Source organism: Felis catus, chromosome D3 (genome assembly GCF_018350175.1).
Source record: "Felis catus isolate Fca126 chromosome D3, F.catus_Fca126_mat1.0, whole genome shotgun sequence".
Lineage (NCBI taxonomy): Eukaryota > Metazoa > Chordata > Mammalia > Carnivora > Felidae > Felis > Felis catus.
Window position 1 is genome coordinate 33502888 of NC_058379.1, and position 25981 is coordinate 33528868.

The window sequence follows — 25981 nt, forward strand, 5'->3', positions numbered from 1 at the left end:
GACTGGTAAGAACCCGAGTTGGTTTTGGCCGACCCGCCCGAAAGAGGCAGACGGGGAACTTGATCACCTCCCAGAGTTGCCCTAGCAATTCCACGAGGGATGAGGAACAAAGCTGCAACTCTAAGGCGTTGGGCGCTGGGCACTGGGCAGCAGGTTGGAGTCGTCATATGACTGTATACGGGGACTTGTCTCTCCTTCATTTCTCTTATATCTAAATATCTCTCAGAATGGGAGATATTTAAGGAATATTCTTTAAGGAATATTCCCAAGCAGCTGCTGAAACTCCTTTTGTTTCGGGTAATTCCCTGTCTTCTCCAAACTGACATGGACTGCCTAATTCCACGGGTGGAAAACAAAACAAAAGAAACCTGGAGTCTGCCCCTTTGTCTGAGCTGCCAAGATTTAAAACTGGGAATTCTCTTTCTCTGCCTTCTGGAACGTCCTCTCTTCTGCATTCCCTTCCCTCCCTCCTGTTTTTGCACCACCTGAGGGGTCACCTGCATAACTGGCTCCTCAGTGCCCCAGGCACCATCAGCTCCCCCTCCCATCCTAGACTTCGAGGAGCGAAGACCACAGACGTTGGATTTCCCCACCAACATTACAGGTAAAAATTAACCATGGGGAACAAATGGTCTTACATGGACTCCAATAAAACGTATTCAGTGTTTAAGCTAATTTAAGTTTGTTGGTTTGAGATAGACAATGTTTATCAACCTTAAAAAAATTTTTTTTATTCTGCATAGATTTGCTGAGGGTCAAATAAGCTCATGTTATCTCTGTTCCAATTTGTTAACAAAAGGATGACTTAAAATGATGGTTAAGTCTGTCTGTCTCAAAGTTTTCATGGGTAATTGTTAAGATAGCTTTCAATGTCTTTGGTAACCTAAAAATGTTAAAGTTTTGCTTGCGTGATAAATTGAGACTAAATTCATTGGATATCTAATGAGATAAGAAGCTATATATATATATATATATATATATATAACACAAATTACTAGATGTAGGTTTGTGCTTCTGACTTGTTGCAGAAAAAAAACAAACTAAGGATATTTGGAACTGTTGAAAAGCATGCTTTGTGCTTAATGGATTCATAAGTTTGCCATCTAAAAAAAAAAATTCTGATGTAACCTAGAGTTCACAATTGGTTACTACTTAGTTTTCACTGGAAACTAAGGTTTCTAAGAGTTAAAATTCTGCTTCATGTAGTTAAAACTGAAAAAAATAAGAGCAGCAACTCTGTATGTAGAAAAGTAGGAAATATAAAAGAAAGATATAAGAAATGAAAATATATTTTTGTTGAAGGTAAAAGAAAGTAATTTGATCCTAAATGAGACTGGTTATTTGGAGAAAAATGACTTGGGACAACACCTAAATGCAAAGAGAAGTTGTAGAAGCTTCATGAAGGAAACTCTTTAAAGAGAAACTTTATGTATGTCAGTTTGGAGAAGGTTAAAATAAATGAATTTTAAAAGTACACAGGGTTAAGATTAAAATTACTCCTCCTTTGGTCGAAAGGCTGGGAAAATGATGGCAATATTCTTGTGTGAGCCTCAAATTCCTCCACATTTGTGTGTTTAACAGAGGGATGGATGCCTGTGCCATAAGAGGAATGAACCATATATAAAGGGCTTTTACTAAGATACATGGGAGCCATTTTACTAAACCTAGCCCATTGTATGCCAAAAATGGATATCCACATGGCTGAAACATATTTATGTGGGCATTGTTGAAAAATGCAGGGGGATCGGCCTTGACTTTGGCTCTTTAACCCCCCCCTCAATAGCCAATGATCAATATGTAAGTTACTGTTGGGCCACAATAAAATTAATACATCCTACAATGGCCAAGAAAATCTTGCTTGGTCACAGCCCATACTCCCAAGGTCTTACAGGTGGGAAACAGAGGGGTTTAAAAAAAAAAGAAAAAAAGAAAAAAAAAACCATTTACATTACAAGGTTTAAGACAGATAAAAGGAGATCTAGGTAAATTTTCTGATCGGATAAGTATATAAGGGCTTTTTAGAATATTACATATGTTTTTGAGTTGACCTGGAAAGATATAATGCTTTTGTTAAATCAGACTCTTAATGAAACAGATGTTTTGGAAAAAAAAAATTAAGGAAATCTAAGATTTAGCCCTTAAGTTATGCTAAATTAACCATTATTTTACAAACACAAAATGGGAGTCCAATGGCCTTCCTGGAGAGGTTGAGGGAGTCTCTCATTAAATATATGCCTATCCCCCCTGACACCCCTAAGGCTGAGATGATTTTAAAGGACAAATTTGTCACTCAATCAGCCCTAGATATTCAGAAAAAATGCAAAAATTGGCTGTTGGTCTTGAAGGAACCCTGAAGGAGTTCTTATGAGCTTCCAATTGGATATATTACAAACAAAACAGAAAAGGAAGCTTTGGGGGGGAAAAAAAGGGAGAAATCTGAGGCCTTACTTGTGGCCTTACGTACTATGTCAGAGTGCACTTCCCAAGGTCCTGACATTGTGCCATTTATGTGGCCATTCAGAGCACGAAAATGCGAATGTCCTCAGAGGGGACAACCAAAATGAAAACCCTATAAGCCATGCCCCTTGTATGGAAACAATCACTGGAGATCTGAATGCCCTCAGGGACCTCTATCTGTGAGGGTTCAGATAACCATTGTCCCTGGAAGGGACTAACAGGGGCCGGGACTCTTCATGGTGGCTACCCTAAACCAACCGTTCATCAGAAACCCAGAACCTCCGGTACTTGGGTGACTCTAAATGTAGAAGGAAAACTGGTTGATTTCCTCCCTGATCCTAGAGCTGTCTTTTCTGTCCTCCTTTCCACTCCAGGCCAACCATCCAAATGCAGCATGACGATTAGAGGCATCTTCAAAACATTTCTAACTAATTTTTTCTCTCATTCCAGCCCCTGGGATGTATATGGGGAAACCTAATTTTTACTCATTCTTTACTGATAGTGCCAGAGATCCCCATTCCCTTGCTAAAAAGGGACATTATAACTAAATCAAAGATTATGGTGCTACTATAAAGGACAGATAAACAATTATGTGAGTTTTTAAAAATTACTGCATATTGTAGGCTGTAGACACCAGGGTTCAGGAAAATAGTTTGCTGCTGTATCAATTACTAAAGGAGACTCAATCCCACCTACTCTCCACCCCCAAAATAAACTGGGGTCTGACTTCTAGGCACTATCTCCAGCCCTTGGAATGGTTACAAACAGAGCAGGGCAATTACTATTACCAAGCTCACAGAACTAAAAGATTATTAAAACACAGCATCAGGCCTTTCACTTAGGGAGGGACAAAACTTAACAAATGGCCCAAAGGATGTTTCCTAGGAAAAAATTTGTCAAGGACCGTTCTGCAAGTAGTATTACTAATTGGGTAAAGGCCTTCCCCGACAAGACAGAAAAGGCACAAAAAGTAATAAAAATTCTGCTTTCTAAAAGAATACTCAGGTTTGGCTTACCCAAACATTTACAAATTAATCATGGTAAATGGCTACCTTGACTCTTTCTCTAGAACTCCTTCCTGGCTCTGGGAAAAGTTTTACACCTCAAAATAAAGCAGACTGTCTGCCTATACTCAGCAAAACTCTAAATAAACTCCTCACAAGCATTAGGTGCTTGAAAATTTTTGTTTTTAATTTAAGTTAGGGTCAAACTCTTGGAAATAGGGCCACCATTTTTTACTTACTGATCTTGCTTCTCCATCACCTGGGTTATGAGAGATTCCCTGACATATATTGTTTGCAAAGTCAGGGTCTCTCTTAGATTATTTGACAGGTGTGGAAACTGTAGGCATTATCTTAAGATGCCAGCTTGTTGGTCAGTATAATCTTCACTTTGTGTTTTTTTTCTTTGTGTCTGTTAATGTTTATGCCGCTTCCTGCCTGCCAGGCTTCCTGTAAAACCATACTGTGGCCGTTTGACCAACCCTTGGGTAGACTCTAACAGCTGTACCCCTACACCGTCCTTTATCAGCTTGAAGAAGCCAGAGCGGTCATTGGGTCCCTGTCCCCTATAGCACTTACAGGCCCTATTCCAGGGGAGAAATAAATAGGGAAAGGGGTAACAGTAGACAGGGAGAGATACGGGACCTTCAGGGAAACAGACTACAGCTGCAGTTGGGAGGCAGAAGAAGAAGATGGGGTTCTCCCCTCATAAAATCCTTTACGGGTGCCCTCGCCCCATTATCCAGGGCATAAGGGGTGATCTAAATGAGATAGACAACCTAACCCTAAAACAACAGATGCGGGCCCTTGGCTTTACCCTAACCACCTTTCAACACTGGGTCAGGGAACGATTACCTGTGACTCTGACCATAGGCGTTCACCCTTTCAAACCAGGAGATGCTATATGGATAAAGGAGTAAAATGTCCACCCCTTAAGATCCCTCTGGAGGGGCCCGTTCACTGTCGTTTTGTCCATCCTTACTGCAGTAAAGGTAGCTGAAGTGGGTCCCTGGATTCACTACAGCAGAGTGAAGCCGGCATCTCGAAACTGGGAGTGCAATCCTGACCCATCAATGCCATGCAAACTGACCATACGGAAGAAGCAATCTGCAGCTCCAGAGGCTCCGGGAGACCGCAGCCCTGCTTTAGTCACTCCGGAAACTGACTAATCTATGCACAGAAGAAGCTTGAGGAATTGAAGGCCCAATGAAACAAAAGACTGTCTTTATTTTCTATATATATTTCCTTGCTGTGATGCACTGTCATGCCTTGTTCCTCACTATTATTGTGATTCTTGCTCTACTCTCTGCCATAGGATTGGCCGAAGCCGCCCCAGCCAGCTAAAAATCTGATAAGAGTTTTCTGTTAACACGCTCCTTTTGTGGATAGGATACTTTGTTGGTACCAACATGGGGAAACAATGGACATAAGAGACTAAAAAATTAGATCCCCACAAACCTTATAGGAAAACAAAATACCCCAGTCCTACTACGGGGGTTTGGCTTTTCAAAAGCTCAGTTATTGGGAAAAACTGTCTTGCCTACTGGGGAAAACGTTCATCGTCATCTCTGTTAAAAACTTAACATGCAGGGACACCTGGGTGGCTCAGTCGGTTAAGTGTCTGACTTCAGCTCAGGTCATGATCTCAGTTCGTTTGAGCCCCGCATCAGGCTCAGTGCTGACAGCTTGGAGCCTGGAACCTACTTTGGATTTGTGTGTGTGTCTCTCTCTGCCCCTCCCCTGCTCTCTCTCTCTCTCTCTCTCTCTGTCTCTTTCTCAAAAATAAATAAACGTTAAAAAAATTTAAAAAAACAAACAAACCTTAACATGCCTAGGCCAAAGATTTTATAAATCAACTGCCCAAAAAACCCAACGTTGGGGACCCCAGATCACCTTGAACCAGATCCCTACCCCTTGTCTAACTTGTCTCATCTCCAAGAGGCCTGAGACAATGTCAACACAGCCATCAGATGGCGGGGCCCAGGTGGACTATCCTAGCTATGTGGAAGGACAGCCTATATGGGACTTCCCTCAGTCTGGTCAGGGTCATATGTGCTGGAAACTATTCGTCCATCTTTCTTCCTGCTCCCACTTGCCAGATGGAAACATTTGGGAGTCCAAATGTATAGGGACAGGGAGACTCAAAAAAATAGTGTGCCTTACAAATTAACAATTAAAAAGATAATAAATGCCCTCCCGAGCGTATAATCTAATATTATGGCCCTGCCACCTGGGAAGAAGATGGGTATTGGGGCTACGACACTCCATTTACATGCTAAGCCACATAATTAGACTGCCAGCAGTTGTAAAACTTGTAACCAATGCAACTGCCAGAGCTCTTAACTTACTAGCCAAGCAACAAACCAAAATGTACAATCCCATCAAAAATGCTTGGCCTTAGATAACATGCTTGCTTCTGAGAGAGGTGTTCATGAAAAATTTAACCTGAGCAACTACTGCCTACAGATAGAAGATGAGGGAAAAGTCATAGAGGAGATCACAGAGCAAATAAAAAAGGTTACTCATGTCCCAGTCCAGACCTGGAATGGCTAAAACCCCAGGGAGTTATTTGAAGGATGGTTTTCAACTCGGGGGGGTGGGGGTGGGATTCAAAACCCTCATGGAAATCATCCTCCTAATCTTAGGAGGGTGTTTAATCATACCCTGCTTAGCTCCCCTGGTTGTATGGTCTGCCTCCAGTCTCATTGAGGCCATAATTAAAAAAAAGATGCCACTCAGGGGCGCCTGGGTTGCTCAGTTGGTTAAGCTGCTGACTTCGGCTCAGGTCATGCATGATCTCTCGGTCAGTGAGTTCAAGCCCCGAGTCGGGCTCTGTGCTGACAGCTCAGAGCCTGGAGCCTGTTTCAGATTCTGTGTCTCCCTCTCTCTGACCCTCCCCTGTTCATGCTCTGTCTCTCTCTGTCTCAAAAATAAATAAACGTTAAAAAAAAATTAAAAAAAAAAAGATGCCACTCATGTGATGATGTTATAAAAATATAAACCTGTAAACCAAGATGATGCTCCTTGACCCTAAATAAAGGGGTTCGAGCATCAAAGGCGGGAATGTGGTAGGGTCCCTTTCCTAAGGAAAGAAAAAAGAAACCTCAAGGCGACCTTGCTATAAGAAAGAAAAAGATAGTTTCTTCCCATCTGGCTATTTCTACTTACCACTGTGCTTCTCAACACTGATTAGGATAAAGCAAAGTGAACTGAAAAGAGTAAACAATCAGAGAGTAGGGTAACAGATTGTCTTTTGTCCCTTTATTACACTTGGATTCTTTCATTGGTTTCCTTTTTCCAACATAGAGTAAGTATAGCAAATTTCCCATGGTCTTTTCTGTTCATTAATGAACAAAAAGCATTAAAGGTCTTGAAATTAGAGTTGTTGGTTGAAAGCACACCTTTATAATTTATACAGATATTTATTTAAATGCTACGGAGCAGTGCTCAATAATTCTTAATTTCATTCTTGTGAGTTTTTTTTCAATTTCTTAATTTATTCATTTCGAGAAAGGCGAAGAGAGTAAGCAGGGAGGGGCAGTGCGAGAGAGAGAGAGAGAGAGAGAGAGAGAGAGAGAAACCCAAGCAGGCTTTGCACTGTCAGTGCTTGAACTCATGAAACATGAGATCATGACCTGAGCCGAAACCCAGAGTCCAATGCTTAACCCACTGAGCCACACAGGTACCCCCTGAATTGAATTTTCTCGTATCTATAGGGAATACATAAAATATGTTTTATTCTTTGGGCGCCTGGGTGGCTCAGTCGGTTAAGTGTCCGACTTCAGCTCAGGTCATGATCTCACAGTCTGAGTTCAAGCCCCACATCGGGCTCTGTGCTGACAGCTCAGAGCCTGGAGCCTGCTTTGGATTCTGTGTCTCCCTCTCTCTTTGCCCCTGCCCTGCTTGCTCTCTCTCTCTCTCTCTCTCTCTCTCTCTCTCTCTGTCAAAAGTAATTAAACATTAAACAAATATGTTTTGTTCTTTAAAAAAAAATTTAATGTGTGTTTTAGAGAGAGATAGAGAGAGAAAGATAGTGAGTGGGGGGGGGGGGTCAGATTTTTTTTAATCCCTGGGATGATGTGGATTTTGGAGGAAGGCAGACATTCTATATTCCTTTTTATTTCTGCCCTAACACATACCACAAACTTAGTGGCTAACCACAACACCCACTTATCTTTCAGTTTGGACGTTGGAAGACATGTCCCAGTGTGGCTCAGCTGGTTGTCTGCTCTAGGGCTCACAGGCTCCAAATCAAGGGGTCAGCAGGGCTGAGTTCCCTCCTGGAGGCTCTGGGGGTGAGCTGCTTCTGTGCTGTGCAGGTCGTTGGCAATTCAGTTCTACATCGTCGCACTGAACTTTGCATTTCCTTGCTGTTCATCGGCAGCCATCCTCGGCTTCCAGAGGCCACCTATCTGGTGACTCACAGTTCTCCCCCCCACCCCACTTTCATCTTCAAAGACCACAACAGCAGACTGAGTTCTCCTCGTGCTTCAAATCGCTTTGACGTCCCTGTGCCACCTTCTCTGATGGGCTCCTCTGACTCCCTCTTCTGCTTTTAACGATCAGGAGATTCCATTCAGCCCACCTGGATAGTCCAGCATGGTCGCCCCATTCTAAAGTCTACTACAGTAAAACCTTGCTTTGCAGGCATAGTTGCTTCTGGAAATATGCTTGCAATCCAAAGCACTTGTATATCAAAGCAAATTTCCCCATAAGAAATAATGAAAACTAGGATGATTCATTCCACAGCCCAAAAATATTCATATAAAAATGATTACAATACTGTAACATAATATAAAATCATAAAGAAAATACAAAATGTAAAGAAAAATGAACAAATTAACCTGAAGTAACCTTGGAAAACCTTGGTGGCTGGTACAGGAGACAAGAGAGCAGAGGGTTATTGTGTAGGACGACTTTCACCATCACTAATGGAATCGCTGCTATCTACTGGCTCAATGGAATCTTTTCCTTTTCATGCAACTTTAACAAGGAATCTATCCGATGACTTAGAATGAAGCAAAGCATTCCTAAGCTTACTCTTGCATAGAAAAGCAAAGGACTGTCCATAGGTGCTTTGAAGTGACAAAAAATACACTAGGGCCAGTTGTGGGCACCTTCCAACATCCTGAAAAATCACTGATTGCTGCCAAACATCAAGGCCTGAGACTGAGCATCTGAGCATGGGAGATGATCACCCACAGTCCAGCAGAGAGAGAGAGAAGGACCATCGGTTTAGCTGTCATCATGTGACATTCGGTGTCATATTGCAAGACACTACTCATTTATCAAGTTAAAAATTATTAGAAATGTTTGCTCATCTTGAGGAACACTTGCAGATCAAGTTGCTCCCAAGGCTTTACTGTATTTAGTTGCATCTGCAACTAGTACTAGGCTAGTGTTTGTTGGGAAAAACCAGAAAAGAGAATCTTGGAAGAGCGACTCTAGAATTTTGCCGACTCCACAGGGGTGTGACTCCCACTTAACAAACTGAGTGGTCCTTGACTAATCCATTAAGTTTAATGAGTCTTGAATGTTCTTTTTTTTTTTTTTTTGTAAAATGGAATTAATTAAGATATATTTCACAGAATTGCTGTAAACATTAAAAAAGACTGCTCATTCAAAGTGTTTGGCACAGTGGTTTGGCAAATAGTAAGATGAGCAATAAATAGTAGATATTGGTAGGAGGAGGAGGGGGAGGAGGAGGAGAGGGAGGAGGAGGAGGAAGGGGAGAAGGAGGAGAAGTGATAGTAATAGTAAAGTAAAAGTGTTGAGAGCAGAGAAAGTGCTTAACAAATGCCAATTTTCTTTCTTCCTACATACATTGGATTTAAACACTAAGCTTTCATATCTCAGGGGATCACTCAAGGGAGATTATACTTTGATGGCCCTGGAGCCTAAAGTGTCTTACTTTCACAGTTCTTTCTCTGTTTTCATGCAGCTAACTCCATCATCGGCATATGGACAGTTATAACTGTAGGGTAGTCATGTGGTTGGGCATTGAAGGCTATGAGGAATTGGGTAAAAGAATCTGTTTTACATCAAATATTGAATTAAACCCAAAAGACTAATTCATCAAGAAGACATAACAATCCTGAGTGTTTACATATTTAACAGTGAAGCTTCAAGATACAAGAAGTGGTAACTCAGATCTGCAAGGAAAAATTGACAAACCCACAATTATAGGTGGCAGTTTCTATATTTCCCTTTCAATAACGGATGGACTAATATGAACTCATATGGAGGTAGATGATTTTATCAACCAGCAAACAACTTGACCTAATCAATGTTTATAGGACATTCTATCTGACAACAGCCCAATACATCCTTTTCAAGTGCACAAGAACATCATACCCTTACCAAGATAAACAATATTTTGAGTCATAAAACAAGCCTCAATAAGTTAAAATCAACAGACCCAAGTCGTACAAAGTATGTTTTGTGATCATAATAGAATTGGATTAAAAATCCACAGCAGAAAGATCTCTGGAAAATCTTCAAATATTTGGAAACTAAGTAACACACTTCTAAGTAAGGCATGGGTCAAGAGTGAGTAAAAGTATTTTTAAGTGAGTGAAAACAAAAATACAAGATATCAAGATCTGAGAAATAATAAACTGATGGTTGCCAGAGAGGAGGGGTTGGGGGATAAGAAAAAATAGGTGAAAGTGATTAAGAGGTACAGGCTTTCCAGCTATAGAATAAATAAGTCCCAGGGACATAAAGTCCAGCATAGGGAATATAGCCAATACTATTGTACCATACTATGTATGGTAACAGATGGTAAATAGAGTTGTGATTATTTCATAATGTATAAAATGTTAAAACACTGTGTTGTATTCCTGGAACTAAGATAATATTGTATATCAGCTATACTTCAAAAACAAACAAACAGGGGCGCCTGGGTGGCGCAGTCGGTTAAGCGTCCGACTTCAGCCAGGTCACGATCTCGCGGTCCGTGAGTTCGAGCCCCGCGTCGGGCTCTGGGCTGATGGCTCAGAGCCTGGAGCCTGTTTCCGATTCTGTGTCTCCCTCTCTCTCTGCCCCTCCCCTGTTCATGCTCTGTCTCTCTCTGTCCCAAAAATAAATAAACGTTGAAAAAAAAATTAAAAACCAACAAACAAAAAGATACCAAGATTTGATCAGTGTTGCCAAAGCAGTCCATTGTGGGAAATTTATAGTGCTGGTTTGAAAAGAACAAAGGTCTCATATTAAGACCTCAGATTTTACCTTCAGAAATTAGAAAATCCAATGAAATCTAAAGTAAGAATTAAAAAGGAAGTGATAATGTGGTAGGCAGAATTTAAGATGGCCTCCAACATTCCTTCCTCTTGGTATACACACTCTGTATAACACTCTCGTTTTGAGTATGGGCAAGATCTGTGAATACATTAGGATATCACTTCCAAGATGGCAAAGGAATTTTGCATGTGTCATTAGGTACTACTCAGTTAACAGTGAGTTAATTAAAAAGCAAAACAAAAACAAAACGAAACAACAACAAAAATCCATCTTGGGTGGGTCTGACCTAATCAGGTGAGCTCTTAAAAGAGGGTGAAACATCAGAAAGATGTTCTTGCTGTCCTTGAAGAAAGCAAAGAGCCGTGTTGCAAACTGCCTATGGAACTGAATGGCATGTAGCTACTGAGTGATCCAAAGCCAACAGCTAGAAAGAAAAGGGAGACTACAACCACAAGGAACTGAATTGTGTCAACAACATGATGGGCTTGGGCCAGGACTCAAGGATCAGATGCACCAGCTTATGCATCGATTGCAGCCTAGTGAAAGTTGAACAGAGAATCCAGTTAACCCATCCCTTGACTTCTGATCCATGGAATATCCTCAATGATAAATTTGTATTGGTTTAAGCTGTTAAGTTTGTGGTAATTTTTTTTATGCAGCAATAGAAAACTAACACAGAAAAAAACCAAAGCAGAAATAAAATAGAAAAAAGAAAAATGGAGCAAATTAATAAAATCGAAAGCAGATGTTGTGGAGGAAGATTTTAAAAGTTGATAAACCTCTAGCCCACTAATCAGAAATAAAAGGAGATACAAATTCCCAATATCTGGAGTTAGATGACATCACAATAGATTCTATAGAAATTAGAGGAATGGCAATGGAATAGTATGAACAAATTTATTCCCATAAATTTGAAGATTTATATGAAATGAAAGAATTCCTTGCAGAACACAGTCTTCTCAATGACTATGCAAGAAGAAATAAATAACTTGATATCCTTCATAAATAAAGAAATTGGACTGAAAAAGTTCTCACAAAGAAATAGATCAATTTACTAGTGAGTCCCACCAACTGTTTGAAAAGTTAGTGATCCAATTCTACAGAAACATTCCACAAACTGGCAAAGAACGAATACTTCCCATCTAATTATATGAAACCAGCATTACTCTGATACCAAAACTAAACAAATATATTCCAAAAGAGTAAAATACAGACAGACTGGCGTCCCTTAGGAACATAGACGTAAAAATTCTAAACAAGATTCTCGCAGATCAATTTATATAAAATGATAATATATCATAACCAAATGGAGTTTATCACAGGAATGCAAGGTTGATCTAACATTTGAAAATTAATCAAAGTAATTGCCCATATTCATGAACTGAAAAAGAAAAGCCATATTATCCCCTTAATATGTATAGAAAAAGCACTGAACAAAATCTAACATCCATTCTTGATAAAACTCTCGGGAAACTAGAAATAAGAAGGAATTTGCTTATTCCTGATCAAAGGAACTTATGAAAAACATACAACTATTATCATGCTTAAAGTTAAAAGACTGAATGCTTTCCTGCAAAGGAAATGTAGTCTCACCACTTTTATTTAACATTGTACTGGAGATTCTAAGCAGTGCAAAAGGCAAGGAAAAGAAATAAAAGGAATTAATATTGGGATTTATGGAGAAAAACTCACTTTATTCTCAGATAACATATGGTCTATGTAGAAAATCTGATGAAATTTATGGAAATTTTACTGGAATTAACATATATGTTTAGCGATGCAGCAGGATACAAGATCAATATAGAAAATTCAGTTCTATATATTATAAATGAACAATCGGGAAATGAATTTGATAAAAGTTAGCAATAAATCTGGAAAAAGATGTGCAAGACCTGTGTCTTCTATTTTGCTAATCATTGCTGATGGAAATTAAAGAAGGCCTAAAGAAGTGGATAGATGGAAAGATATACCATGTTCATGGTTAAGAAGACTACCTTAATATTGCTAAGACATTAGTTCTCCTAAACCTATCTATAGATTGAATTTGGTCCCAGTCAGACCTTGGCAAGCATTTTAGAAAGAAACTGAAAAGCTTATTCCAAAATTTATATAGAATTGAAATGTATCTAGAGTAGCTAAAACAGTGTTACAGAAGAACAAATTGGAGTACCAACACTACCTGACTTCAAGACTTAATGTAAAGCTACAGTATTTAAGACAGTAAGACATTGTTGCCTCGATAGACAATTTGATCAATTGAAGTAAATAGAAACTCCAAAAATAGACCGACTTGTTTGTACACAACTGATTTTTGACAAAGGTACAAAGGCAATCAGTAGAGAAAGAATAGATTTTTAATATGTGTTGGTAGAACAAATGGATATCCATGGGCAAAAATGTGATGTACCATTTACCAAAATTAATTCATTGCAAAACTTAAATCTATGAAACTTAAAAAAAAAAACAGGAGCAAAAGATCATGACCTTGGATTAGGCTAAGATCTTAGATATGACACTAAAACATAATCCATAAAAAAGATTGATGAATTTAACTTTATAAAAATCAAAAATGAAAAATACAAGGCACAATCTGGAGAAAATATTTGAAGTCTTATATATGCTGACACATTTGTATCCAGAAGAGTAAATAATTTATAAAGTCAATAACAAAGAAACAACCTAATACAAATGAACAAAAACTTTGAACAAACTTCACCAAAAAAGATGGCAAATAAGCATATAAAAAAATGTTCCATATTATTAGTGATTATGGAAATTCAAATTAAAGCCACAAAAAGCACATTTATTACAATGGTTCTACTTATGAATACTCACAATACCAAGTATTGATAAGGATGTAGAATTCTCATACACTGCTGATGGGACTTTAAAGTGATACAAAGACTTTTGGGGGGAAAATGTCAGTTTCTTAAATAGGTAAGCCCTATACCTTCCATATGATCTAGCCATTTCAATTCTAGACATTTAGAGAAATAAGAACATTTTCCATACGATGACATATACTTGAATATCCATAGTAGTTTTATTGGCAATAGTCAAAAAGTGGAACTAACCTGAATGTCCATTAACAGGTGAATGAATAAACATTGTGGTATCTCCATGCAATTGAAAACAGCAATAAAAACAAAAAAGTGAACCACTTATACATACAACATGGATAATTCTCAAAAGCATGCTGAGTGAATAAAGCCAGATAAAATGCAGTCCTATTATACGATTCTATATAAAATTCTAGAAAATGAGGGGCACCTGGGTGACTCAGTGGGTTAAGCATCTGACTTCAGCCAAAGTCATGATCTTGAAGTTCATAGGTTTGAGCCCTACATCAGGCTCTGTGCTGATAGCTCAGAGCCTGGAGCCTGCTTTGGATTCTGTGTCTCCCTCTCTGCCACCTTCTGCTCATGCTGTCTCTCTATAATAAATAAACATTAAAAATTGTTTTTAAATAAAAAGTAAGATAAAATTCTAAGAAATGAAAATTAACCTAGAGTGACAGAAAACAGATCAATGTTTGCTCCCGAAGAGCAGAGGGGCATGTGGGAGGATTTCAAAGGAGCATGGGGAAACTTTTTTGGGTGATGGGTATGTTCACCCAACTCCAGATGGGTGGTTCTGGCCAGAGCCTCTTGGTGATGACCCATGGACACGTACTCCATTTCTACCAAAGTCCAACAGCTTGCTGAGAACTCCTTTCCCATTAGCATCTACTGTTCCTCAGCAGAAGTATGGTCTTGCACAGAACCCTAGGGAACTGCACTGTCACTCTTGTAATGGGACTTGTCAGAGACTCCCTAGGGATCTATGGTGTACTACAAATATCTCTGTGGGATTTGTTGGGCCATATAGTCCAAGAGAATGGGCTGTTTGTATCTCATCATGTACCTGCTGCAGAACCTGCTCCTTTATGGATTCCCCTTAACATGGACAGCCTTTCAGGTCATTTAGTACGTGATTTGGAGCAAATTTCCCAACAGTGGTACATGCTGGCCCCAAGATCCAAAGAAGCCTCCCAAGCACTATACTTCTCTCTCAGTGGGAGGAGGTGCATGACACAATAGCTTGTTCTTTCCCCTGGAAGAAATGTCCTGGCGTTCCCCAGGTCATTGGATTTCATTGATGCGACAGTTGCCTCAACCTTTATAGCATTTATCTCCAACTCACTAGCCTATGTGTATCTTACCAGTGAATTCCAATATGTGGCATTAAACATGATGACACCAATCTAGGGAAAGAAGATGACACATTGCAATAAAGAGCAGGAAAACTAACATGGCCCTGGGGCAAGACTAGAAATGCATATTGCAATAGCTCTCTCATGGTTCTCCTCCAGGATGGGAACGACAAAGCTTTCATTCATAGACTCATACCACATTTATCCACTCTCATATCATTGTGGCACAGCAGCTGACATTGAGATTATGGCTACTGCTTTACTACTTTATTATGTTTGCAGGGGTCCATTGTCTTTGGTCATATTCTTCTATCTTCCTCCCTCCCTTCTTTCCTCTTTGTCTCCTTCTCTTTCTCTTCTTTCTCCTCTTCCTCCTCCTCCTTCTTCTTCTCCTTTTTCTTTGTTTGTTTTGGGGTTGTGTGTGTGTGTGTGTGTGTGCGTGTGTGTGTATCTGTTTTGTCATTGAAGCTCCTGAAACAGCCTCTAACTATAGCAATGTAGTAAATTAAAAGCAACCCCACCTCCCACATGGAATGGGAGATATTTTCATGGTCCTTAAAAGAAGAAAGGAGGCAAGGGATGTCTTCATAAATACATCTACATTTAACTCATTAGTCTGGTACCAAGATAGAAATATTAATTTATCTTATAGGCTATAATCCAATAATATTTTGGATAAAAGGTCATAGAACAGTTCACACCACTATGAGAAACTCTGAAATATAACCATGCATTTCTGATGTATTTTGTGGTGAAAACGACACCTCTGATTCAGGTAGACACTGGAGGGAAAAGACCAAATGTTGATGTGGATTATCTGCTTGAAAACTTGTACAGTAAAAGATTGACAGTCAAATATCAAACCTGCTTGTGTGGCTTGGAAAGTAGTCATGTTCTTTAATCTTAGTGTAAGATCGAAGTGCCTTTGGTGTTCTATTTGCAGAAAATAAAGTCAGCTAAGATGAAGACAATCTAGCCCATTTTCCTTTAATGTGGTATAAGTCAAAGGACAACGTCTGTAAATAACAAGGCTTAGTTAAAACTAGCTTAAGAACAAAACAGAGGGAATTTAACAAAACTATAGGTTAATGGTGGCAGAGCTGGCCTTACAAACAATTCATCAATACTCTAACCACCTTAGAGTCTCTCCTGCCTCTGGGATAGCTTCCCTGTCCTCCCTCTCCAGGGATGACAAATCCTCTTCACACAGCAGCCAATGCACCACAAGCAAATCTAAACTCACATTCTTCTAATTTTTCCAAGCCCAGGAAGACAGAAATCTCCCTCTCCACCAGCTCCTATTAGAAACATTTTAGGAAGCTCGCTGTTGTCCTAGTTTAGACTTCATCATCCTCTTCCTTATGGCTAGCAGGTTAGGACTATCACTAGCCTGCCTCTGTTACATTTGCGCATATGTGGTTAGGAAGACAGGATATGTCATATCAAGATTGGAGGAATCAGAGACAGGCAGAAAAAAACAATCAACACTACCCATACTTTTACTTTGAGCTGACAAGAAACTTTTGTGTTGTACCAAACGGAAGTGTTATGTATCCTTGTGCACATGTGCACAGCTTTTATTTCACCTACTATGTAGAGGGCACCCTAAACGTTTCAAAGTTCAGCATCATTGTATCTCAAAATTACTAACCTCAAGACACTTAATGTTTAATGAAGAAAATAGTAACAATAACAATGAAACTGGCACCTAAGGGCTAATAAGCCAAGTGCTTTCAGAAAGGTACAAGGATCTCTCATAGTTCAATGAATTTGGTGGAGAACCGTACATTGACCCATCCACACACCCGTGCATCAGAATCGCTCATGGAGTTTTGACAAATCTAGATAACTAGGTCAACCTTCAGAGAAGCTGATTTGCGGGTCTGGGATAAAGTTTGAACTTCTGTGCTTTTAAGACCTTCTATGAGACATTGGGCTAAAGCTGCAAATCCGATTAGTTAGTGTTGAGAGCCAACATTTGGAAACATTGACTGGGGGACAGTATTCACTGTATTGTAGGTGCCTGACACCTTTTGATTGCCAAGGCATCCATCACAAAGAAATATATTACCAGCTGTATGACACAGCTACTAACCAAACAACTAGATAAGGAGAGCAAAAGAACCACAATGACTAAGACAGAGCCATAAAAAAACAAAAACGAAACAAAACAAAACACCCCAAACCTCTTGTCTCCACGTTCTAGAAGTCCACTTGTATAAGGGGTGAGGAAAACGGACACACTCCCTGCTCTCGTGGAGATTATGGTCTGGCTCAGGGAGTAATGGACACGTTCACATGGGAGATCATGGGAGACATGTTCGTTCCAGGATTCACAGAGTATGTTCACAAAGGATGAGAGAAAGAGAAGCTTGAGTCAGTCATGGTGATGGCAAGCTTAGACTCTGAGAACGGCACACAATCCAACTTAACTCTAAGACAAATATAGAACACTAGTGAAATATAAGGCAGAGAGATCATCTGAAAGATATTGCGGCAAATCTCAGGCTTGGAATTTGTTGTTCAAATGTAGGTTACGTGAAACCAGTGGAAGTTTTAGAGCAAGAAAATAAAATGATTCAAGCTGAGTTTTTAAGAAGCTCGGAGCCTGGAGCCTGCTTCAGATTCTGTGTCTCCCCCTCTCTCTGTCCCTCCCTCACTCATGCTTTGTCTCTCTTTCTCAAAAATAAATAAACATTTAAAAAATTAAAAAAAAGAAGTAGTCTTGCAGTGAGTATAAATGGTGCTAATATAATCTAAAGCATGACTTTGGGGATGTAAATTATGGACAGAGAAGCACATGTAATAGATGCTATTGACAGTATTATCAGTGAAACTTGGAAACTGATCAGATTACGAGGCAGGGTACACATAAGAGTCAGGAGTGATCCAAGATTTTATGCCTGGATGGCTGGAAAATACAGGGCTTTTAATAGGAAAGAGGTAGGTCTGGGCAGAAAGGTAGGAGTCTGATCTCGTTCACTGATGGAATAATCATATGGTAATGGTCAGAAGGTTAGAATGTTGGGACAAAAGCCTTCACTAGAGTTAGAGATTCTCACTTTTGACAAAGGCAGTTAGGTGCCTATGTTCCCAACATGAGCCACAGAATTAGAATTTTCAAGAGTGGACTACAGAACCCATGTTTTACAAAGCATCATGGTTGATCCTGATGCACAGAGAGTGTTGATAATCACCAACTAAATGCTACTTTTCATTGATGGAGCATTTCTGCAAGGGTGCTTCCATTTTACCAACTCCACATATAGGTTGTGTTTAGACAAGGTTTTTTTCAATTTATTTATGTCGAAAGTCCACTTAGTATATCCCACTGAACCCCTTCTCTCAATACATTGAGCACATGAGAGCAATTTAAAGGCCTATCACTTTTCTAAGACTTCAGCACTTTACAAACCACATTACTGCAATTTATTTGTGCTCTGTGTTATCATAAACAAGTCAAGCTCAACTACATTCCTTAAATCAGTTAGAACTGAGTATATATTACAATTTCCATTCCTAGATTTTGGAGAAGAAAATAAATTTAAATGACCCACATTCTGCACACTCTTTGGTAAATGGTACCAGCACACCACAAATTTGTATCACAAAGTGCCATTTCTGGAGTTTTCCATAATACGTGTAGTAGGTAACCATGTACTGCTTTTTCATGCACTGTTTATATTAAACCAGAAAATAGATATTAAAAAGAAAAACAGTCCTGATGACTGTACCTGCCTCTCAATTTTGCCGAGAGTTAATCTACTTCTGTCCAACACAGAGAGAAAGTCGTGCACAAAAGCAGAGTACTGGTGGAAATAATATGGATAACGGACAAAATGTTTGAATCAGGATATATAAGGGACATTTACAGTTCAATTTGAAAATAAAGATAAATAACCTTGTAGAACATATGGTTTATGTATATAAAGAAGTCTGCTTAAGAAAAAAATAAAGAATAAACAAAATAGAATATGTTCAGCTTTTAAGTCAACGGAGAACGGCTTACTAAGCATTGGAAGAAACGCTAGGCACTGGTGCAATCAACGATGTGGAGAATTTGGTGCCTTTGACAACATTATTGACGGACACGCCATTGGGCACCCTTTGAATGAACTTAAGAGTTTCCGTTTCCGTATTTATTGTATTTTTTATTTGTATTGCTGTGGACATAAACGGTGTATTGGTTTCAGGTGCACAACACGGTGATGCAGCAGCTGCGTCCATTACGCCGGGCTCACCGTGAGAAGCCCAAACCACCATCCCTCGCCATACAAAGTCATTACAACACTATTGATTACGCTCTCTGTCTTGTACTTTTCACCCCTGGAACTAAACTATTTTATAACTGGAAGTTTGTATCTTTTAATCCTCTTTGCCTATTTGGCCCATTCCCCCCATCCTTCCCTCTCTTCTGGCAACCACGAATTTGTCCTCCATCTTTATGATACTGCTTCTGGTTTGGGTGTGTGTGTGTGTGTGTGTGTGTGTGTTCTTGTTCATTTTTTGTGTTGTTTTAGATTCCACACATAAATGAAATCACACAGTATTTCCCTTTCTCTGGTTTATTTCACTTAGCATAATACCCTCTAAGTCCATCCATGTTGTTGCAAATGACAAGATTTCATTCTTTTTTACGACTAAATTATACACACACACACACACACACACACCCCACACATCTTCTGGCTGTGAAATTCCTCTTATCTGTGTCTAATCTGGAGAAATATCCACACAAATGCAAAAGGACATATATAAAGGATATATTACAACATTGTCTCTAAGTGTGAGAAGTCTGGGCGCCTGGGTGGCTCAGCCGGTTGAGCCTCCGACTTCGGCTCAGGTCATGATCTCGCAGTTTGTGAGTTCAAGCCCTGCGTCGGGCTCTGTGCTGACAGCTCACAGCCCGGAGCCTGCTTCCGATTCTGTGTGTCCCTCTCTCTTTCTGCCCCTCCCCCACTCATGCTCTCTCTGTCTCTGTCTCAAAAAAGAAATAAACATTAAAAAAAATGTAAGTGTATGGGGCGCCTGGGTGGCGCAGTCGGTTAAGCGTCCGACTTCAGCCAGGTCACGATCTCGCGGTCCGGGAGTTCGAGCCCCGCGTCAGGCTCTGGGCTGATGGCTCAGAGCCTGGAGCCTGCTTCCGATTCTGTGTCTCCCTCTCTCTCTGCCCCTCCCCCGTTCACGCTCTGTCTCTCTCTGTCCCAAAAATAAATAAAACACGTTGAAAAAAAAATTGAAAAAAAATAAGTGTGAGAAGTCAAAAAATAACCAAAATAACGAAATCAAAATAACAATAAAGTACAGGATGAATTGTGATATATACCTACTATGGAAAACCGTGCTGCAGATAGAAAGACGAAGTGCATCTTTTTGACCTGGGAGGTAGATACTTTAGTGTATTAAAAAAGAAAGTAGTAGGATCGAATTCACAGTTCCATAATAATGTTGAAATGGTAAATTAATACCAAATATTTTCGGTGGGGACATATCTGCTTGTTAAAGCAGGAACACACTACTGTTTGGAACTTTATGAAAAGGTGTGGTAGGGCTTCCAGTTGCAGCGAGAGGGCTGGGATGGGAGGCAGTGGCTTCAAAAGGACCTGAAGTCTGACCTGCAGTGCTGAAATCTTGTATCAAAATAATTAGATTCCCATATGATATGGCCGGTAGAGTGTTATTCGTTCGAAAAGACAAAATGCGTTATGGGTTTCGTCCGGTGCATGCACACATATCTGAAAAGATGGAATGATTCTGATTTGTCGCGTGTTACTTTGTAGAGCCTGTCTCTTCTGCCTTTCATCTCCCTTTTTTCTTATAATTTTGAAGTGACGAGGTACTTTCAAATGTATCATCTCATGTATTACTCCCTGTCTGTGAAGTAAGGTAAGGAACGAGGCTCCAGAGAATGATATAACTTGACTAATAACCCATAATCGACAGTCTAAATAAGAACTGAGGTCTTCTGAGGTCAGGTCACTGTATCCCTTCTGCTTCTCTATGATTGATGAACTTAACATAATCCCCTTCACGTCTTTTGATGTGAATTTGTGTGATATAGATACGTGTCAAAGACCAAGTCACCTGGGCCAGATGTATGTCATGAAGCCCAGAGTTGTACGATATGCAATATGCTCATTAGCATACAAGCCAGCATGAGCTAACCTTTCGTTTTTCACTCAGCTTGCCAGGCGAACACAGCCAGATCCAAGTACATTCCTGCTGTCTCTGCTGTGGAACTGGAAGAAGGGTCACTTACCAGACCTCTTGGCAGTCATACAATGGGCCCTTAGAGCTCATCCTGTGATCCCCAAACTCTATCATTCGGTCCAAGGGAAAACTATTCCACATTAACATATAACTTAATAAGAATAGCTTTTCCAAATTCATGGAACAAGCATTGAATTTTTCAAATGTTCCATCATGTTCGTGATATTATACGAATAGATGTCGATGGGAGAAGTCTTACCAAAACCCTTCACTGTTTTACATTTCTTTAGAATATATTAACTGTATCCCCCACCCTCTCTTGCATTATAGCTTCACGTCATTGAGCAAAACAGCAGAGTTTTTCCCAGGAAAAAAGAGATAAGAGTCAAGGAATAGTGGGCAGCCTGTGTGTTATTAAGTACGGAGAAGGATGCCAAAATCCCTTTGGCATCTGAGGGCTGTTTTATAGCCTCTCTGAGGAACAGAGGACAGACGTCTTGGAAAGACTGGGCCTCTGGAGGGTCAGCTGGGTGACCTCTTCTCTCAACTGAATCCAATGTCGGCAGAGACTGAAAGACAAAGAGAGACAGTGAGCCATGAAAATCATGGCTAGTAACACAAGTGATTATATTCTCAAAAAATGTATCATGAGAATCCCTTATAAAAGTTGATGCAAACAGTGCATAAAAGAAAACCAGGAACATCCCTGGAAATGCTTTAAACATAAGTCACTATTGTTAAGGTAGGAAGGCAGCATGGGGAGTGTGGAAAGCAACTGTTTCCATTGGACACAAAAAGCGGATTCAGGAACCTCGTTCCCTTGCTACCCAAGTCGACCGTGGGAAGCAGTTTTCTCTATTGCCCACCTATTGTTCAACAACTTTGTAAGTTGTTGCCAGAATCAAACGAAACATTTGTACACAGATTAGTTCTTATTGTTGAAAAAATCCCTTTGCAGAGCACCTGGTATCATCAGATGTACGTCTGTAGACAAAGCTTTTGAAAATTATTCACACTGTGTTTTCTCCCCACTCCACCCCCCCCCCCCACAAAATTCTACTATTCTTATAATTTAATTGCCTGTCGTTTTCTAAGGAAACTATGTACAATAGCATACAGGCTGTCAAAACAGACTTCAAATCACAGCTTGGCTAAGGAGTGATTTGGGGGAAAAACTTAACACTTGGGCACCTCAGTTTCCCAGAAAGAACATAAAATGAGGATACAACTAGAGCCCAATCCATAGTATTTCTATAGGCATTAAATAAATGGTACATACGGAGTACTTAGTGCAGTACCCGGCACATAGTGAACACTCAATAAAAGAGGCAATGATATACGATGATGATCATCTTCTCACAAGGAATGAGGGACATATTTAAAACTGGCGTAGGCATATCAGGGTGGCAGAAACGCTGAGATATGCCACAGCTCTATCAGAGAACCGTGTCAGTGGCCAAAAGTGGAGCAACAGAGGCACAGGATACCTCGGCCCCTGGTTTCCTAGAAATGATTCATTGAGTCATTTTACTGGTGTTCGTTGGTTGTTTGTGATGTAACAAGCACAGGAGATTCAAAGGACAAAAGCAATCGTGGTCCTTGCCTTTGTGGCCCGGACAGTCTGGAGAAGAAAACGAACGTGGTTGCTTGGCCAGTCAAACAAATGTAAAATTACAATAGTGGGGAGGGCTAAAAGGAAGTCAGGCAGGGCTGTAAGTACATACATGGTCAGGATGAGGACAGACCATTGCAGGCTTCCCTGGAGGACAATGGGAGAAGGATGAGTGGGGTTGAAGAGATAAAAGGAGGACATGGTAGTTTGCCAAACACACAGTCCATGGAAGGCCCATGGCAAGGGGAGCAGGCACGTCTGAGGAATTGAGAAGGGCAACATGGATGTAATGTGGAGGGGTGAGGAGCATGGAGAAAGGTAAGGCTGAAGAGTAGGAAGGACCCAACCATCTGGATCCAGGAGGTTAGAACAGAGATTTCAAGGTTTACCCCAAGAGAAATGGAAAATCTCTGATGTGTGTGCAGAAGTGGTGGGTGTGGGGGGCCTATGAGGGGCTTGTGATTGGAGGAGAGTGTTGATTCTCATATTTGCATTTTAAACACTCTCTGGCTGAGGTCTAGAGAATGGACCATTTCAATACTTGTTTGGAGAATAGAAAAAAGAGCTCAAAATGTGCAGTGATCACAGAGTTAGGAGAGAAGGGGTAAAAAACAAAAGAGAGTAGACTGGGTAAGGGATTGGGATGGGGAAGAAAGAGGCAGAAGGAATAAGGAATGATCCCCAAATGTCAGACTCAGGCAACTAGGTGGTGGTGTCATTCATTGAGAGTGTGTCCCCCTAGAGGTTCTGGTGAAGAGGGATTTATGTTTTGAGTGGGGTGGTTAAGGGCATGCTCATTTGGTAACTCTACTTAATCTGAGAAATAGGAGAAGATCTAATTAGGGAGGTAGGGAGGGGAAAGGACTAGGAAATTTGAGAAGCTTGAGGAAAACTTTTAATAGTTTTTAGAGAGTTGGAAACAGTTATCAGGGAGACGTGTGAGGCTTGTAAGTAGTATCGGCCCTATTTGAGGTTGGAAATCATGAATTCATGCTTATAACAATATTCTCCGTTGTACTCTTTTAGCAAGAATTCACTGCTGACATTCAGGTAGAAACATATACAAAGCTAGGGTTTTAGCTAGTGGGAGTGAAGAAAAAATGTGAAAAAGTGAAGGGTATCAGAAGGAGAGGTAAATCAATGGGCCATGGAATCTAAAGATATAGTTGAACTGCACAGCAATCATTCAACTGGGTTTAATTGATGTTTGTAGAATATTATCCAAAAATAGAATACATATCCTCCTCAAACTCACATGGGACCACCACCAAGAAAGACCATATTCTGGGCCATAAGACACATCTTAACAAATTTAAAAGAAAGAAATCATACAGAGTATATTCTTAGGCTACAATGGAATTAAACCAACAAACTGAAACAGAGAGATAGCTGAAAAATACATGGTAATTAATTAGCACACTTTTAAATAACACCTGGGTCAACGAAGCAACCTAAAGAGAAAATATTTTACTATTTTGAATAAATAAAATAAAAATACGACTCATAAAACTTTATGGGATTCAGTGACAGTGATGCCTGGGGGAAATTTATAGTATTGGATGTATATATTAGTAAAGAAGAAATATCTAAAATCACTAATCTGAGCTTTCACTTTAGGAAACTAGACAGATTAGAACAATTTAAGCCTAAACTCATTAGAAGGAATAGATAATAAAAAGTAGAACAGAAATCAGAGAAACTAAAAACAGGAAAGTAATAAAGAAACTCAACAAAACTAAAAGTTATTTGAAATCATCAATAAAATTGGTAAACCTCTAGCCAAGCTAACCAAGAAAAAATACAGAGAAAATAACAAATCATTGATGTCAATGAAAGAGAGATCATGACAATCCCACAGACATTGAGAGGATAATAAATAGGGTTCAGGAGAAGAGTTAAGATGGAGCAGCATGGAGACCCTGAGCTTGTCTCATCCCTGAAATGCAGCTGGATCAGCACCAAACCATTTCAAACACCTAGGAAACTGATCTGAGGATTAACACAACAACCTGCATAATTTGGGCCACATAACTCGGCAGGTATGTGGTGCAGAGAGGTAAACTTGGGGAGAGAAAAGCCACGGAGGGTAGGGAGCCATTTTTGCAGAGAGAGGACAGAGAAAGAGAAAGGGGGAGAGTGTGGCACATTGGGATCATGCAAGTAAAGCACTCCCCTGAAAGTAGCTGGAGAGAAAGAGAGAGAAAGAGTGAAAACACTCACAGAGGAATGAACAAGAACTCTATTCCCCCAAAACCATTGATAGGAAGAAAGGAGAGGGTTTCAATACCACCAGGATTCTATAAACAGTGGAGCAAAGAGTATGAAGTTATAGAGCTCAGTGCTTGGTGGGGCTCTGGTGAGGAAGCAGGGCAAATCCCCAGGTACAGGCAGCATGGTCTGAGGGGTTTGTGTGCCACACAGGGAGCAGTGGTTCCCCTACTTGAAGTGCATTTGGTTACAGGCCATATGGCCTCCCCACAGGCAAAGGTCCCATCAGACCCTGGAAAACAGACACGTTTGCTGGTATTGGGACAAAGACACCAGAGTGTGGTGAAAACTGGCACCAGCTGTGTTGTGGTTTGTCATAATCTCTGAACCTCTGCTGCTGCGGGATCACACGAACGTTTTCTGGGGCAAGCTGGCACCTGGCCATTGCTAGGGAGACCCTCCCCCAGAGAGTTGGCACAGGTCCAAGACGCAGTGGTCTCTGAAGTGTGGGGTTTTGAAACACAACCCCATCTGAGATAAAACTCTGGAGGGAGGTGCTGACTGGCAGGCGGATGGCTTGGACATGGACAGGATAGAGGGAGGTAGTAGATGGAAGCCTGTGACAAAGGAGGGGTGCTTGATCATGTATCGGTGAGAGCTTGAAGTTCCTGTGCCAGAGACTGGAGCTGGGTGAAGCCATTTCCACATCTCCTATTAACGCATGTGCACCCTACACTGATCCACCCCAGTAAGCTAAGCTAGGCAGCACCACCTAGTGGAGAACGGAGCCGATAACACCAAGCCCCACCCAACTGTACCCTCTAAGCACATCCCCTAGAAGAGAAGCAGAAGTCACTCCACCTGCTTAGCATGTGGACTATAGAAGGCTTCATAATTTGAGTTCTAGGGGAAACTGGATGTAACTTTATTTGGGTTTCATTCTGTTTGCTGGTTCATTTATTCATTTTCTTTGCTTCTATTTTTGCTAAAATTGTTTTCTTTTTTCTTTCTTTTATTTTCCCTCCTTCTTGGATACAGAAAGAGAAAACTTTATTTTTA